The 16476-nt window shown below is 38.8% G+C and overlaps 1 protein-coding gene across 1 annotated transcript in view; it reads right to left on the bottom strand.

Moving 5' to 3' along the window:
- TENM4 (teneurin transmembrane protein 4) overlaps positions 1-16476 on the bottom strand; it is a gene marked incomplete at its 5' end in the record, with an annotated part of 340098 nt that overhangs the window by 183018 nt on the left and 140604 nt on the right. The window lies entirely within an intron of this gene.

Below are 16476 nucleotides of genomic sequence, written 5' to 3'. Positions count from 1 at the left end.
TTCTTCTTATATTGCATTATTCCTACTCCAAAGCTACTTGTGGATGCCATAATCAGCATCAGCAGATGCTGTTAAGCCAAATAAAGAGGCACATTCTTTCCAAGCTTCTTTTGAAGACACTCAGGCTTTTGAGTATCTTTGTATTATTGCCCCTTGCTTATGAGACAGCAAAACATTAAAGTCAAAACAACTTACTCAGCGGAGCAGAGAACAAAGGAAGTGGTACTACATTTAGAATGAAAAAGGACAAACTAAGATAATAATTCACATGGTCAACAAATGGACATCTCTTAGGACAGGTTGATGGAGCGAAGGAGTTAGCAGGGAGAGGCAGATGATTGTGATAGATCACAGGGAGAAGAAAAGACAAGACATGCTTACTGAAGCATATGAGACCCCCAGAAACCACACCAGTCAGCAAAAAATTGAAAAACAAACTGCTGGCCCTTTATTAGCTTGTTGCTTTGCCCAAAGCAGCAAGCTAAGTGTAATAAATAACCAAACCAATCAATTACGATGTTTGGAATTAAGGCTACAGCTGAAGCCACCAGCTGCTTCCATAGCGTTTGTTAAAAGTATTCTCACAGCAGCTCACAGGCTCTGCTGCTTCCTTCTCCCCTGCCCTCTCAGGGCTAAGTCCTGTAGGTACCACAGCTGGCCTGGTGATTCCTCACTCAGGCAAAGCTGCTACAGAAACAAAGGAATGAATAAAATAATAACTGTTTTCCACCTAACAACTGATCTTGCCCTGAACAATGAATAAAGAGTTTCTCAGAAGTGAAGCTTAATGAAACACATTAATGATCCCCACCTGACCCTTACTTGACTTACAGCAAGTGCAGTGGTAAAGGGCATATAGGCAAGACAGGAAGGCTTTTGGGATTCTCATCTGAAAACCCCAGCCAGTTGCTTTGCACTAAGAATACTCCAGGTTTTGAATCCATATTAATGTAAGAATATATGTCAGTATATTTGCTTAAATAACAAAGGGGAGGGCACAAGCTTTGGGAAAGAGAAGCCTCTCTGCACAGCCACTCTACCCTCCCCAGCTCAGCTGTCCTGGCACTGGGCTCCATCCAGAGAAGGTTGGCTTTGCTACTCCACTGGTTTCTACAAGCACCTCACTGCACTACTGACAGCTAAGCCTAAGCCAACACAAGCCAAAAGGACACTCCTGAGAGGGAGAAGCGTTTTCCAAACCTTCCCAGTGCAGCATAGGGAAAAGGAGAAAATGGAAGAACACTGTGAGAAGGAACAAATGAGAAGGACTGATGTAACAATGGACAAGAATGAAAATGAAAGGGGAGGAAGGTGAGAAAAATATGGAATGAGAGAAACTGAGAAAAAGAAGGTTAGAATAGAGCAAAGAAAAGTTAAACAAAAAAGTATAAAGGATGTGAAATAAGAAAAACAGCTGAAGCTCAGTCGGTGGTGGACAAGACATTTTTACAGCTTGTTTCTTTGCTTTCCTCTCTTTGTGTGGAAACAAGCATAAGATACGTGGTCGTTACATATTCCTCTTTAACCTTCATGTTTAGTCAGACTTACAATAACATGCTCTCCAAAATGATACCTGAGCTTCGCTTCTATCTTCTAATTGAGAAAAAGCTGAATCCCACCACTGAATTACTCAGGGTTAATTTTACCTCAAGTAAATGTATTGCTTTCACTCCTGTCTCTGGAAGAAACTTGACTGTAATTATCTGGATAACTATCTCTACACTGAAATCATATGATTTTGTACAAGTAGCAGAATTGACTATTGCAGAATTAACCATATTTTTCTGACATCTAGTGTTAAGAAAAAGAGCCTGAAGTAATCACTGGTTTGTCAATCTTCAATAAATCAAGGAAGATTAAGAAGAATGGGAACAGTAAAACAAACATTAAAAAAACCAAACTATTTTTCCCTTACACTGCTGCTCCATTTCAGTGCTAACCAAGGCTTCTGTGTCTCAGCATGGCAGAACACAGGAGGGTCAAGGGCTGAAGTGGCACTATGGCCCTACACCAGAACTGGTGTAGGAAGAGGGCAAGAAGCTGGACACAGCACATACTATCTGCTCTACTTGTTCATATGGTCAAGTCCTGGACTAGACAGATCTAAGCTGCTGTTCATCTAAAAGCATGTTGAGTGCTGTAGTGGTTTAATACCCAAAGAACAGGTTCACAGATGGGGAACGAAGACCTAGTATCCTGACTGAAGATCCCAGTGGTTTGTAATATCATCAATTCACGTCATTTACACATACATACCCAGGTCACTCAGCCAGGCACCATGGGGTAAGGAGAGAGTGATTCCTGCAAGGCCAGTTTTTGCACAGACTTTGGCAGTCACCTTGTGACCAAAAACTCTGTACAGCACTCTGTGTCCTTCCTAGTGTCTGAGATTATTTCCTTTACATAAGTGCTTTCCATCTGTGGCTTAAAACTCTCACTCAGGAAATGGAAAATCTGACTTCATAAATCATCCTTTGCCCGAATGAATGTGAATTTGCACACCAGGACAGGACTGCAGTCAAGTGGGAACAGAGAATCCTGCATACCAGGCTCTACACAACCCAGATGGATTAGAGCTGCTGTGCAGTTAGAAATGTAAAATTAACAGGTCACAAAGGAATGGAGCCCAAAAGGCAGCTTGATTACATGTTGTTTAAGTGAAGACTCTAAGCCTGCAGCTGGGAGGTCCCATGGCTCTGCTTCCTGCCTGTTGATTTATTTGACACAAGACAATAGTTAAGAAAAATAAAAAAGGCACCAGGAGGGACATTTAGGGTAATGTTCACTATTGTAAATTCCCCATTTGCCTCCCCTCCTAACTGCTCAATGATCCACCTTCAATGAGAATAAAAGGGTTTTCAAGCCTCCTCCACAGTTTGTGGTTTAAGACATTTTGTTGGCCTGGGATGCAATTACTTAATCTAAGAACTGGACAATCTGTATCCAAGCATCTCAGGGTTAAGGGAGGAAAGATTTTGCTGATAAAACAGAGAGATATCTGTGTTGTGTTCGTTTGTAGGACTTTTTAAGGACTTCAAATGTCCTAAAATATAATGTAGGTGTTTTCATAGCCATCTCAGTTCTGACACATTCTATGGGATACATCTAACAATTCCTGGGACCCTACTTGGCTGCCTGTCTATTGCTTCACATTTAAACTTTGCAAGTACCAAAAATAGTTATTTTGGAGATAATTCACATCTTCTCCTTCCCTCAATCAGAATCATCATCTGCAAAGGAGGGATACAAATGACAGAGATTCCTACCTCTTAAAAATTTGCCACAAGGTGGGAACTGCCTCTTAAGAAAACAAAGCACTGTCCTAATCACCTGAAATCCTGCCACAAATGCATTTAGTTGATTTGATTTGACACTAACTAGTTATTCTTTGACCTCTCCATGATTGAAGAGCTTGTATCCATGATTTCCAAGATAGAAGCAGATGGTCTACCAAATAGTATTAGCTTCTTCTTAGGAGAACACTTTATATTTTAATTTAGTTCCCAATTGTTCTTAATAAGGAAGAACAAAGGCTTACAGCTGAAGCACCACATTTCTTTGAAACCTTCAAGGAAGTGACTAGAAAGGCATGTTATAAAATGAAGCAGTTAAACTCAATGTTTGTTCAATGCAAAGAGTCAGCACTTCCTATTCAATGTCTTCCGAATTGCCCCTGAGGATCAAAGTCTTTTGAATGATTGCCTGTCCATTCAAATCATTAATAGATGATCATTGGCCCCTCCAGTGCTACAGTAGCTTGTAATTTCTTACAGGAAAAGGAAAATGCAGTTTTAAATAGGTAAATTTAAATATTCTTAAGCCTTTTTTAAAGGAAGATTTTTTAAAAGTGTTAACCTATAGAAAAAAAATAGATATAGAAGTGTCATGGCTTATCTGAGGAACTGACTGCTTAAAAACCTTTGGTAATTTCCATTACACCATTTACACCAATTTCAAATAGAATGGGGAGTGGAAAGATGGACCTCATCAGCATCTGGCTGCTATTAGGCAGCCTACTACAACAAAGAAACTTATTTCAGCCCTCAAAGCTCTGGTAAATTTGGTGTTACACATGCTCAGGCCTTTCTCAGTAAAAATAATATTTTGACTTCTATATATCTTTTCTGGCAGAGACCATACTGAAATAAATATTACTGAGATATTTCTTCAAGATCAAAGTCAATTATAAGATGGTCCCACTGTACCTCTAAATGGAGTTTTAATTTGTGTATATAATATTAGAAATAATGGTTTTCCCACTGGGGTACTCACTTCAATTAGAGAAATGAGGACAGGCAGTTCTACCAGAGGGCCTCTTATCCTGCTTTGCATTTACTAAAGTTCTGGGCTAGCCTGTTGTGGACAGTATAATTTTACAAATGCCCTTTCATTACACACATATAAACTGTGAGGCACTAATTAAAAATGGTGTAATTTACATAGGTTAATCCACAAGCTCTCACATGCTTCCTTCCTTATTATCACAACTAGAGAACTTTCAGAAAACCTGCCTTCCAAAAATAATACAATAAGTTGCCTAAAGTCTAAAAAACCCAGTTTTCTCTGCAGAAGTCACAAATTATCTCTTATTCTAAAACCCCAGCACAACAGAGGTAGGATCTCAGTTTAAATCAAATATTCCAGTTTAAGCAAGAAGATCTAAATATTGCTGTAGATTTTGATGTGTGAGCTGATCTCTCAGATGGCTGCCTGCTCATCTGTCCTTCTGAACACGAACATGATTTTATTATACTAAGACAAGTAAATGTCTTTGAGACCACTGCTTGTGTTTTAATCCTAGAATCAGCTGAAAGCTGCATTAGTGTTATTAGTCACTATGCACATTCTAAAAGCACCAGAGCCCCAGTTGGGCTGTGCTAGCTGATATAAGAAAAATTAACAAAATTACAATCTCAGAATCCCTTGATGTCCAAAGCACAGGTTTAACTTGAGCTTTACTTAGCCTAAATAAATCTGGTGACTTCAGGAGGATGAGGGAGGTGTTTCAAGTTCAGAACAAATTTACACATTTTGTAGATCTGGGCTGGAGTACTCATCAGCATTGTCAAAACTGAGCTCTAAAGCAGAATCCTATCTGCCTTGAGCCTGCTGGAAGAGATACGATGAAATTTTAACTGTACATGTGTTCAGGAGCATTTTGTTGTTTTAGCTGCTTTGGATGACAAAAGCACAGGTCTGTTTAAAGCAGGCTAAGAATGTTTTAATTTATTTTCTAGTCTTTCTTTACAAATATTAGAAAAACAAACACTGTTCTAATTTGGAGAAGGGGGGAAAAATCCCTTTTTTTCCTGTACAAAAGCTCGGCAAATGGATACAAATGCACAGTCTGAGAAAGCCGATAAAGTGGGTGACACAGCACAATTAACAACACAATAATTTTTGTTCTGTCCAGAAACCATGAGCAAAATCCAGCACAATACTTTTAGGTGCTATAAATCTAAGTGAATGGGACAGATCAGAGTGAAAAGCTCTCTCAATAACAAAAGTTAACACAACCTGATGATTTGTTCCCTTGGATTTAGAACTAAATCTAGCACATAGAAGACAGCAAGTGCTAGCAAGTGCAACCCACAGTGTTCTAGAAAGACCCACAGCCATCTTTATATTTAATTTTACCTAAAAAAAGCATTTGCTAAAAAACCTGAAGTTTGCCAAGTTAAGCACTCAAAAATGAGCAAAGAACAGAATTAAGATTGCTTTTGTGATTTTACATCAGCCCCTGTATGCATGTGTACTCTGTAATAGCCTTTAATTCCCTCATCACAGGCTATTTTTTTCTACTGGCCCAGTACTGAGCAGAACAATTGCACAGAAATTACCACTCAACCCTGGCAACTCCAGCATTGTAGCACGTTCAATTGCTTTCTAGGGATGCCATATGTGCAGTCTGCTTGGTAGCAGTAGGAGGGGGTTGGAAAGGGAAGGAATACACTCAGCACAGACAATTCTTCTACTGCATTCTAACTAGGCCCCTGCTGAGCATGTGTGAACTCAGATTTTCTAGTTTTGTGGTAGCCAGTTCAGGGTGGAGCAGAGATGTGAGAAAGTACTTACCATTGCTTGTTCTCTCTAATAAAAAATAGAGGTGTCACAGTGCTCCATTACCTCAGTACTTCCGTAATATAAATAGAAAACAACAGCAGATACATCAGCAGAATTTTGCCTAAATGAGTGACCACATAAACTGATGGATCTAGACCCCCAGTCTCACATCCATTTAAGGTACAGAATCATTCAAGTTGGAAAAGACCTCTAAGATCATCAAGTCCAATGACTAACGCGGCACTGACATGTTCACCACTAAACCACATCTCTATCTGCCACATCCACATGCCTTTGGAACACTTCTGAGCACAGCGATTCCACCATGGGCAGCCTGCTTGACAATCCTTTCAGGGAAGAAACCTCTCCTAATATCCAGTCTAAACCTCCCCTGGTGTAACTTATGGACATTTCCTCTGGTCCTGTCACTAGCTGCCTGGGTGAAGAGGCTGACCCCCACCTGGCTATAATCTTTCAGGGAGTTGTAGAGAGATAGAAGGTGCCTCTGAGCCTCCTTTTCTCCAGGCTGAACACCCTCAACTTCCTCAGCTGTTCTCATGAGACTTGTGCTCCAGTCTTTTCCCCACCCCTGTGGCCCATCTCTGGGCATGATCCATGCAGCACCTCAGTGTCTTGTAGCGAGAGGACCAAATGTTCCCATGTGATAACTTAGGCCACGATAATTTTGGTTCATCTTTAAATACAAATGTATCAAAGTGCTTGCCGGGGACACAGCGCACTGCTTTTCCCCTGCACACCCAAGGACTAAGCTGATAGTAGTGAATTAAACAGTACTAATCAGTGTAACTTGATACTCCATAACGTCTATTTGTTAGAAAGAACACTACTGTGGTACTGGTTCTGGGCAGTCAATACCTTCTAAATTCCTCTTTAGCTAGCAATGACCAGAGATCATTCTTAATAGATAGTTTGAGTCTGAATACCCATAAGACTTTAGCAGTAGAGAAATGGGTAGCCAGAAATGGGTACTTAGAACAGTCCCACGTACATGTTCTGCAGCCTGGAGTAGCCCATGATACAGTCTGACTGACGAAGGTATACTAAAATAAATTAATGCTGTTTGGAATATCATTATGCTTAGATTGAAGGATTTTATTTTTTATTAATCGAAAGCCTCAGGAAACTCTTTTGATGCTTGATTTCATTATAATTTCTGCCATAATTAAAAAGGATTCTGCTCCATTGATACTCCAATTAGATTTTCTTTTGAAATACTTACGGTAAGCATAGCCATCATCTCTGCCAACTGTCTGGTTCTGCTTTGCTTTTTAAAGAGTCTCTTTGCATGATGAAGTGATGCTGCAGTTGTACTGGGCAAGCAAGGTGAGACGCTGCTGCTGTGTCACATGATACCATATTTGAAAATAGCCAACATATCCTGTTCTTATCATCTGTCTAGGCAAGAGATTCTGAGTGCATTAGGAACAGGCTTAGAAGTTAAAGTATGATAAAATCTAATAGAGAGGAAGATAGGAAAACCTGGAGATGATGGGAGAGTTTATAGGTTAGCATTGAAACATAAAGGTTCAACAACCTCTATCTACCAAGCACCAGATCCTACTATCTCAAAGGGAAGTATGCAAGTGGTCCTTTTGGTGTTTTTAAGTGTCAGCATAAACAGTGGTTTGAAATCTTTACAAAGAGCAAAAGAGTGGATTGGACTTTCTGTTCATTATTTTACAGGTCATCTAGGATGTTACCTGGGCAGTATACTTAACAACACCACCTCACCCTATAAAGATGTCTATCTACTACATAGCTCAACTTTACCTACAGGCAAAAACCTCAGATAATGTATCACTGTACACATTCAATAGAAATGTATGATCTGGTGGCAAAGCAGGCTTTGAAGCCATTTTTTAATTTATGCTAAAGAAGGATGGGAGAGAAACACTGAACTATAACTAAGTAGCATTTTTCACTGCCAGTGACATCCCTAATTGAGATTGCTCTATGATGAGTTACCCACAAAAATGTTAGGTATTTAAAAACATAGAAAAAAAGCCCATTACAGGAAACAATTCTTTCTGTGTCCACTTAACTACAATTAAATTACATTATGTCCCACTAATTAGTATGAAATAAAAACATGGACTCAAGGAGAACTCCTTCTACGAGACATATAAAGATCCGTAAAACTGATTTTTTTTCAGCATCTGTGTGCAAAGGTCAATCTAAGTCATGAATTAAAGATTATAGCAGCACATCTGTGCCACTGTCATAAAGACAAGGCCAGCACTTCTGGAGTCAGCCTGCTGTTATTTTCTTTTCTGTGGGCTTACAGCAATATAAAATCTCACTAAAAGCAACTGATAAAAGCTTATGGTTTGAGAGCCCATATCTTACCATTTAATAAAACCAGATGGAATTACATTAATCTCTCCTTGTATTAAAGATTCTTAATTTTACAGAAGGATCAGACATCTAAAGGGCCAACCAAAGTGTGGTTTCATGGCACACTGGTGCAGATTCCCAGCTCAGATGGAGCCCTCTGGATACACAGCAGCAACCTGCTTTCAACTGGTTAAATAATCAGTTATATTGGTGGTCTACTTCTGAATGGAAGTCATTCTTCCAATGATCCCACAATGATAAAAGAGGATCAGACTTTGACAAAAGGACCTCTTCAATCAGTGTCAAAATAAAACAATAGGCAGAAATAAAAAAAGTAATATATAAAAGCCAGAACAATAGGGAAACAGAGAGTAATCTATATAAATCTAAAGCCATGGAGAGAGGCGAAAAGAAGCTGAGGACACCAATAAAAAATATATGTCTTAAAAAACCCCCACATAACAACAGAAGTTGTTTTTTTTAAGTGTACTAAAACAGAGCAAAATGAGCAGCCATATTGATGGTGATAGGAAAATTGCTAATAATGTTGTAGTACAGACTAAAATGTTCAGTAAAAATTTTTGTTCTAGTTTTTGAAAATAACTACAATAATGCAATCATTTCACAGGAAATAAGTTTTTTTCCAGTCCATTAATAACCAGGAATTATACTGAATTACATCTATTTAAGGACAAACATTTTTAAATCTGCAGGCTCATTTTACTTGTACCCAGTAAAGAAGAAGGAAGAATCTGACTCACTGATTAATACTGAATCAGCTACCAAGAAATTAGAACAGGATTAATGCTCTACAAATATTTAAGAAGGAAAAAAGGACAGGATGCAAGTCACTTGGTTTGGGTAGTCTGATATCTATTACAGACAAAATAACAGAAAACATAGAATTGCAGTGCTAGAGAATAAGGAAAGTGAATGTATGGTATTTCTGGCCAACCATATCGCTTTTCTGAAAAACAGATCTTAAGAAACAATTACTCATTCTCTGACAAGATTACAGTTTAGTAAGACATTTAATTTGACGTGAATAAACAAACAAGCATTTTTCAAGTGTATAAAGACATGTATTCTTAAAAACTAACTGAAAGACATTAAAATTATCATTGCTGGTGAATAACCATCACATGTTACAACTTCTTGTGGAGTTCAACAACTGATAGTTGGTCTGAAATTATTCAACGTTTGCATCAGTGTTATGTAAGTAAATATAAAATCATGGATCACTAAACATGTAGATGATTAAAATACTTCAAGTGAGAAATACAATGATGAGGGCAGAACAGAAAAACAGAAGAGCAGGGCAGTAACTAAATTTGAATGATTCAAACAAAAAGTGTCAACAGTCAGGCTATACACTTTGGATAATGGACTGCAAACTGTGTCCATGAGATGGGACACTGGCAAATGGAAAACAGAGAGAGCAAATGACTTACAGAGTAAGCACAAGAAGATGCTGTACAACAATATCCTTAGGTAACTTTTATAGCCCAAAAAGACCTAATGAAATGCTTACACATATAAGTTGGGAAAAAGTCAGCTGAAGAAGGTATGTGACTTACCTATGCAAAAAGGGGAAAATAAGTAGCTGGAGTTTGCTGGGCTTCAATGTGCAAAGAGGTCAGCCTGCACAATGTGATAGTTTATGGATTTTAACATATTGAAAATTGAGAAAACAGTTTTAAATGAAAATGATGGGAAACCTTAGGCTTCTTCCTTCCTTCAATAAACAGTGAATTAGCTGAGAAAAGATGTAAACTTGACCAGTATACTGTAAACTCTACAGTATATCTCTGTAGACTCTGAAGAAGTACTAATCACTTTGCAAAGCAGAAATTTTGCCCCCAAATTCAGAACATATTGTTGTCATGTTGAATATGTACATCTGTGGAATTCCCAGTTTCCACAGATGGGGCAAGTCTGGCAAAATTAGCAGGTCTGCAATATCTTTTGCTCTACTTTTCCAGTAATATTTTCTTGCAGTAATATCTCTCCTGTGAGTCCAGAAAGGGAAATTAAGCTGGTGAAGGGTCCAGAGAGTAAGTCCTATGAAGAATGGCTGAGAGAGCTGAGAGTGCTTATCCTAGAGAAAAGGAGACTCAGATGGGGATCTTACTGCTCTTTACAGCCACCTGAAAGGAGCTTGTAGCCAGGTGGAGGTCAGCTTCTTCACCCAGGCAACAAGTGACAGGACAAGAGGACACAGTCTCAAGCTGTGCCAGAGGAGGTTCAGATTAGACAACAGAAGAATTTCTTCATGGAAAGGGTTGTTAAGCTTTGGAATGGACTGCCCAGGGAGCTGGTAGAGTCACCGTGCCTGGAGGTGCTCAAAAAACAACTTGACATGGTGCTTTATGCTGTAGTTTATTCATATTCCATAGAAGGCTGCAAACTATGATCTTAGAGGTCTTTTCCAGCCTAAGTGATTCTGTGATTCTTTCAAAAGCATATCCATCACGGTCTGTTTGTCTAATCACAACACTTTCAGTGTCAGGTTACAGATCTTAATTAGATTGAAACAGTGAATGTTCTTTAATGGAGTTTCTATGGCAAGGATTTTAACACCCATCTGAATGAATTGACTGTCACAAGAATAACTTTAAAGTGGCATCTTGTACCTTTATCACCTTTATTTTAAAGCACAATAGAGGATAAATCACTTGTATTTCCTTCGCTCTAAATTATAAAGCTAAGAGTAGCTGCTATCCAAACACACACTGGAAAATTCAAAGTAAAAAACAAAAGATGCACACCATCACCTAATAATACAAAGAGCTCTTGCTGACTTTGCAGGTGATAGAAAATAAAAGATCTATCTTATAATTCATACCACAATGCACTTAAAGCTGCAGTGAAAGACAACAAAACAGGCAGAAATGTAAGACTGAATGTAACCCATTGTGGTGTTAATTTACACAGAATCCTAGGATGCTTTGGGTTGGAAGGGACCCTGAAAAAAAGAAGGCCATCTAGTTCCAACCACCCTGCCATGGACAGGGACACCTACTAGACCAGGTTGCTCAAAGCCCCATCCAACCTTGCCTTGACCTCTTCCAGGGATGGGGCTGCCACATCTCTGGCAACTCATGCCAGTGCCTTGCCACTGTCACAGTGAAAAATTTCTTTCTAGTATCTATCTAAACCTACCATCTTTCAGTTTAAGGCCACTGATTTTGTGCCTTTCTCATTTCTCTGATAATTACTCTCTGTGTGTGCATGCATACCAGGAGGGAGATGGGGCAATGCCAGCAAAGAAGTGGAGGAGCTGAAGCATTTGAGTCCCTATTTCATTGTGGATCTGGCCATGGAAAGTTTGTTTTGCCAGATTCCCTGAGGCAGCTTTCCTGAGCTCACTGCTACTCACCAGGCTCTTGCAAACTTTACACACAGCAGCTGCCTTTGCTGGTTCTCTAACATAGTGACGTGTGACTGAGGTTAACACAGAGTCCTGTGACTTTCCCATCTCTCTACTACAGAACAAAAAACACAAAAAATTTCTGAAACTCCATGCATTTCTGAGTAGTCAGACAGAAGCTCAAGTTGATGGCATCGCTCCATGAAGTTGAGACTATTTTCATGCCTTAGCTTTTGTGAGAAAATTTACAGGGGCAAAATTTGGGATGCAACAACAAAAAAGATTATTCAAAACTGGACTGAAGGGTTAACATCTGCCATGATTTATATTTTATCTTCAGTCAGGTCAATTTCCAGAACCAGGAATTTATAAAAATATATGCAGATTTTTCTAGCTCACTGTGCCCAATGCCACTGCTCTGACTGTATTTGAACCAGTGCTGAAGGAAATGGAGTTGCTGCATTTTAAGAGGAGCATGTGCATGAGAAGAGTAAGGCCCATGTTTCCTAAATGTCAGGGGTAAGAAAGGAAGACCCAGATGCCATCTAAACTGTCCTGTTTAGTGAGGGAGTTGCACTAATCCTCTTGCCCCCTCAACATCTGTCTGCATTTGGTACAGCTTTAATAGAAATTAAAGAGCCAGCTTTAATAGAAAAAACCAAAACCCCACATATTCAAGTTCTACTCTACAGGAAAAAAATGGTAGCGGTGGCTCATGATGATGGTCGCCTCTCAACCAGTGTCCTGGAATGTTGATTTGCAAACATTTATAATACACAAAATATATCACTGGTAATACTAAAGCACCTTTTAGACTGGATTTGACATTTTTATTTCTTAAGGGTAAGATAAAGTAAATGAGTTTGCAGTTACTGAATGAACAGACCACAGTGATTTTATGAAGATGTGAAAGAACCAAGAAAGGACCTCAAAGCTCTGTTTGAGGTAACAGATTGACTTCATAACATAAAGGCTTTGCTAGAACAGATTGTTTAGCTCCCATTTCCGCCTTTTATCAAAGACAAGATGGAAATAGAAAACATTCAAAGATTTTGATTTACAATCCTTGTAAATCAAAAGAACAAATGTCAACAGTAGCAAAATAAAACTTAATCTGGGATCAGAAAAGAAATATTAAAGAAGAAAGTAAAATAGCCTGTTGGCAGGGTAATAAATTGTTTTATATTTTAACACGAATAAAAACCTTAATATCAAGGTATAAATGTAGGATTAATAGATATGGATCAAGTTTAATAATTAAACATTAGCAACTTTTCCTATTGATCTCTTACCATGGAAACACCATGGTAATTGGTACACTATACATCCATTGCTAACTAATTATATTTCTAAGAGCTTTGGAGAGCTGCTTTAAATTGGGTTTGCTCCATAGCATCAAAGTATCATGGACAAACTGAGCTAAAGTTAGCTTTCGGGGTGATTTTTAGACAATAAAAAGAAAGACACTTTATAAAACACATCATAGTCCTAGCACACTTTTACTGTCAAAGCGTTTTGCCTGCAGCAAGCAACACTGTTCTTCAAGTGAAGCTGCATCTGTACAGAGTTCAAATGAACACAGAGCTGAAAAGTAGAGAGCTCTGACTCCAATAAAAAGGAATGACTGTTTTGGCTTCATAACATATTTTCCAGCCCTAGCTTTAATCTAAATCAAATGCCCATCTTTCTTGCTGTTCATGCAATGTAACCGCAGCACATGCTTAAGTATAGGAAAACTACAAGTGCCTAACAACATCAAATTATACTTCCATCTAGTCTGGAATCTACATCAGGCAGAGGATAATAACTTCTGTTTAAACAGGCAGAAACTATTCTCCATCACTAATTAATTCAGAAACTGTTCCACAGACCTAGCCAAACAGCTGCTGGGCATGGAGCTCTGGACAATCAAACAGGTATTTTCTGTTTCTAAACTTCCTCCCAAACAGTACAGCAATGTCAGAGACTCTTTATAATGCTCTGCTAGCAGGTCTGGCATCTACAAGATACAGGAACTCCTGCCAAAGTATTAGCATAGCAGCACACCTCGTGGGATTCTCTCTGCCATTAGCATATTGCTAGAAATTAGCCCTCCAAGGCACAACTCAATGCTATACAGAGACCTCATCAAATCCCAGCAAAAGCCATAAAATTTTTTTTGTCTAGCTGTCTATTGAATGGACATTCCTAAAATGGGGAATTTAATTTTAAAGTCATGTCTCTTCAGGAACTCCTGGAACAGAAAATTTGCAGGGCAGTTCTGAGCTGCTCAAAGAGGCCTTTGATTTCAATGGTTCCATCACTTTAATGTGGCAGCCCTGATGTGTGCCTGCTTTTCTCCTTGGTGCTTGCACCTCATGAGACAAGTTTCTGTGGAGCTCATGGGATTTGCATAAGCTGTGCATGTGCAAAACACCAACGGGCAACAAGTCAATGAAAATCTGGTTAATTCAAATGAAAACCAGCTTCTGGTGTTTAATACACTCTGTCATATTTGTTTGTCATTATCTCTCCAGACCAGTGACTCAGCCCTTCACCTTGATCAAAGTGTTGACACATGACAGCAGCCGTTCAGCTGCCATGGACATCTATTTATGTCTCCTCTCCTCATTTTGAAACAGTCCAGCAAGATAAATGAACCTCAGACTGCTAAATGCCATAAAGATTTACATGAAATAATAGAAACTCTGCCTTTTAGCCTCAAACAAATGATTTAGCAAGTTGTCCAGGTGAATGTCAAAAAGAAACTGGCTTCAGCAAAAAACTTCATAAATCATTAGTGTCTTGGTGTTTCCATGCAGCTCTGCTTGCCTCAGATGGGCACCCACCACAGTTGTGTCTGAGTGTCTGTCACACAGAAAATACTGCCCATAGCAGAGTTTCTTCTCTATGTCTTTAGCTCCACACTTCTACAGACAGGTAAGGCCTGCAGTGGGCAGTTTTTAATATTTAAACAGAGGACTGCGACATGCCTGATGCTGTGAGGAACATCCTGAAGGCCTAGATACCACTCTGAAGTATTTCCATTATCTGACCAGTGTACAAAAAACAGATTAAATGCCAAGCTGCTGCCATGGGAACCAACCTAAAGTCCATTGCCTTAAATGGGAACCTTTCCAGAGACCTCAGTTTGCTCTGGAGGATGAAAATGGTCATTAAAAGATAACTTCTATGGTTGTTTTTAACTAACAAGAGCAGATAGAAAGCAGTCAAGTTCCCAATACCCACAGACCGTTAGACAAGATTAGACCTTATACTCATGACTAAGTTATACCTTATCACTCAGATTGCCCCCATGGCACTGTAAAGAGCAAGGTACTGCTTACATGAGAAAAGATACCTGTAAGAAAATGTAACTATGCAAATAGGGAGGGGGAACCCCAAAACTGGAGGAAAACCAGTAATTTGTTTGCAAACAGACCAGGTTACTTAGAATAGTAAGTTTCTGTTAAGAATTACATTGTTTATATCAAAATGCAAAACACCTCAGTTTAACTTAGTAAAAGTACAACATTTTGACTCCCTCATTCATTTCTTTTCTTTTGGGTTAGGTGATACAATTCTCATCTGCAACTTGACAGGATGTAAAAAATAATTACAAACGAAAAGGTTATTCATAATTTTTAAATGAGTTAATTAGTAAACCCCGCCAGAGTCACTCATTACAGTAATTAATAATTGATTATACTTGAAATTAAACACAATTTTTCATCAAAATCTAATTAAATATCTGCCTTTTTTCTCGTTGATTAGAACACTGGGTCTGGTAGAGACAATCTTTGCTAAATATGTTTATGCTGAACTGAACTATTGGATTTGATTTTTAATAATTGGTAGTTCCTTTAGAAATTAGTAATTATGACCCATAATTACAGAGGTTCAACCTGCTCAGCATTTCTGGCACCTTGCCAGCCATCTGTGGTGTCTGGCAAATGCCAGTGAATTCACCTGAATGGAGAGGATAAAAAGGATGGGAGGGCACTCAATGGACCTTCCTTTTAATAACATTAACTGTGGTTTTAAGCAGGAGTGTGATCTTTTGTGAACTCTGAGACGGCTCTGAGTTGGAGAGCAGCAAACCAAACTCCTCTCCATCTATCAACCAGCACACACCTCCTCCTCCAGAATGAACTGGCACTGCTATGCTGAGCTGAAAACATCCTCCTCTGACACACTGAGATAATGTCCAAAGGAACCATGTTCAGGACGTAAGGAGAATACCAGACAAATGAGAAAGGTGATTCCAAATGTACATAGCAAATGATGAAAACTAACTGCATATTTCATCAAACTGCTGCTGATTTAATGTTGCTTAATTAATCATTCCCGTTCCTCTTATAGGAGACATAAAAGTGTCCAGAGTATGATGCAAGGCAGAAGCAGAAAAGTATCAGTCATTAAAGAAGTATATATAAAAGGAACACAGTAAAAGCAATCCTTTGTGGTGGTGCTAATTATATTCATGTAAAATGAAAGCAAAATCTTTCGATCCAGACTAAGATTTGTAATTCTAACCACAACCTTTTATAGATCATTAGCGTACAGGAAGTCACAGCAAAATCAAAACGACTCCTTCATGCCATGAGAAATGGGCTTTTTTACTCATGATCACATCTAAAAGTGTCTGACAACTGGCATTTGCACCATGAACAGTTTAACAGAAGTCTAGGAATGGACTTTTTAAAGAC

The sequence above is a fragment of the Zosterops lateralis genome (assembly GCF_965231275.1).
Source record: "Zosterops lateralis genome assembly, chromosome: 2".
Classification (NCBI taxonomy): domain Eukaryota; kingdom Metazoa; phylum Chordata; class Aves; order Passeriformes; family Zosteropidae; genus Zosterops; species Zosterops lateralis.
This window is presented reverse-complemented; position numbering and strand designations above follow the sequence as displayed.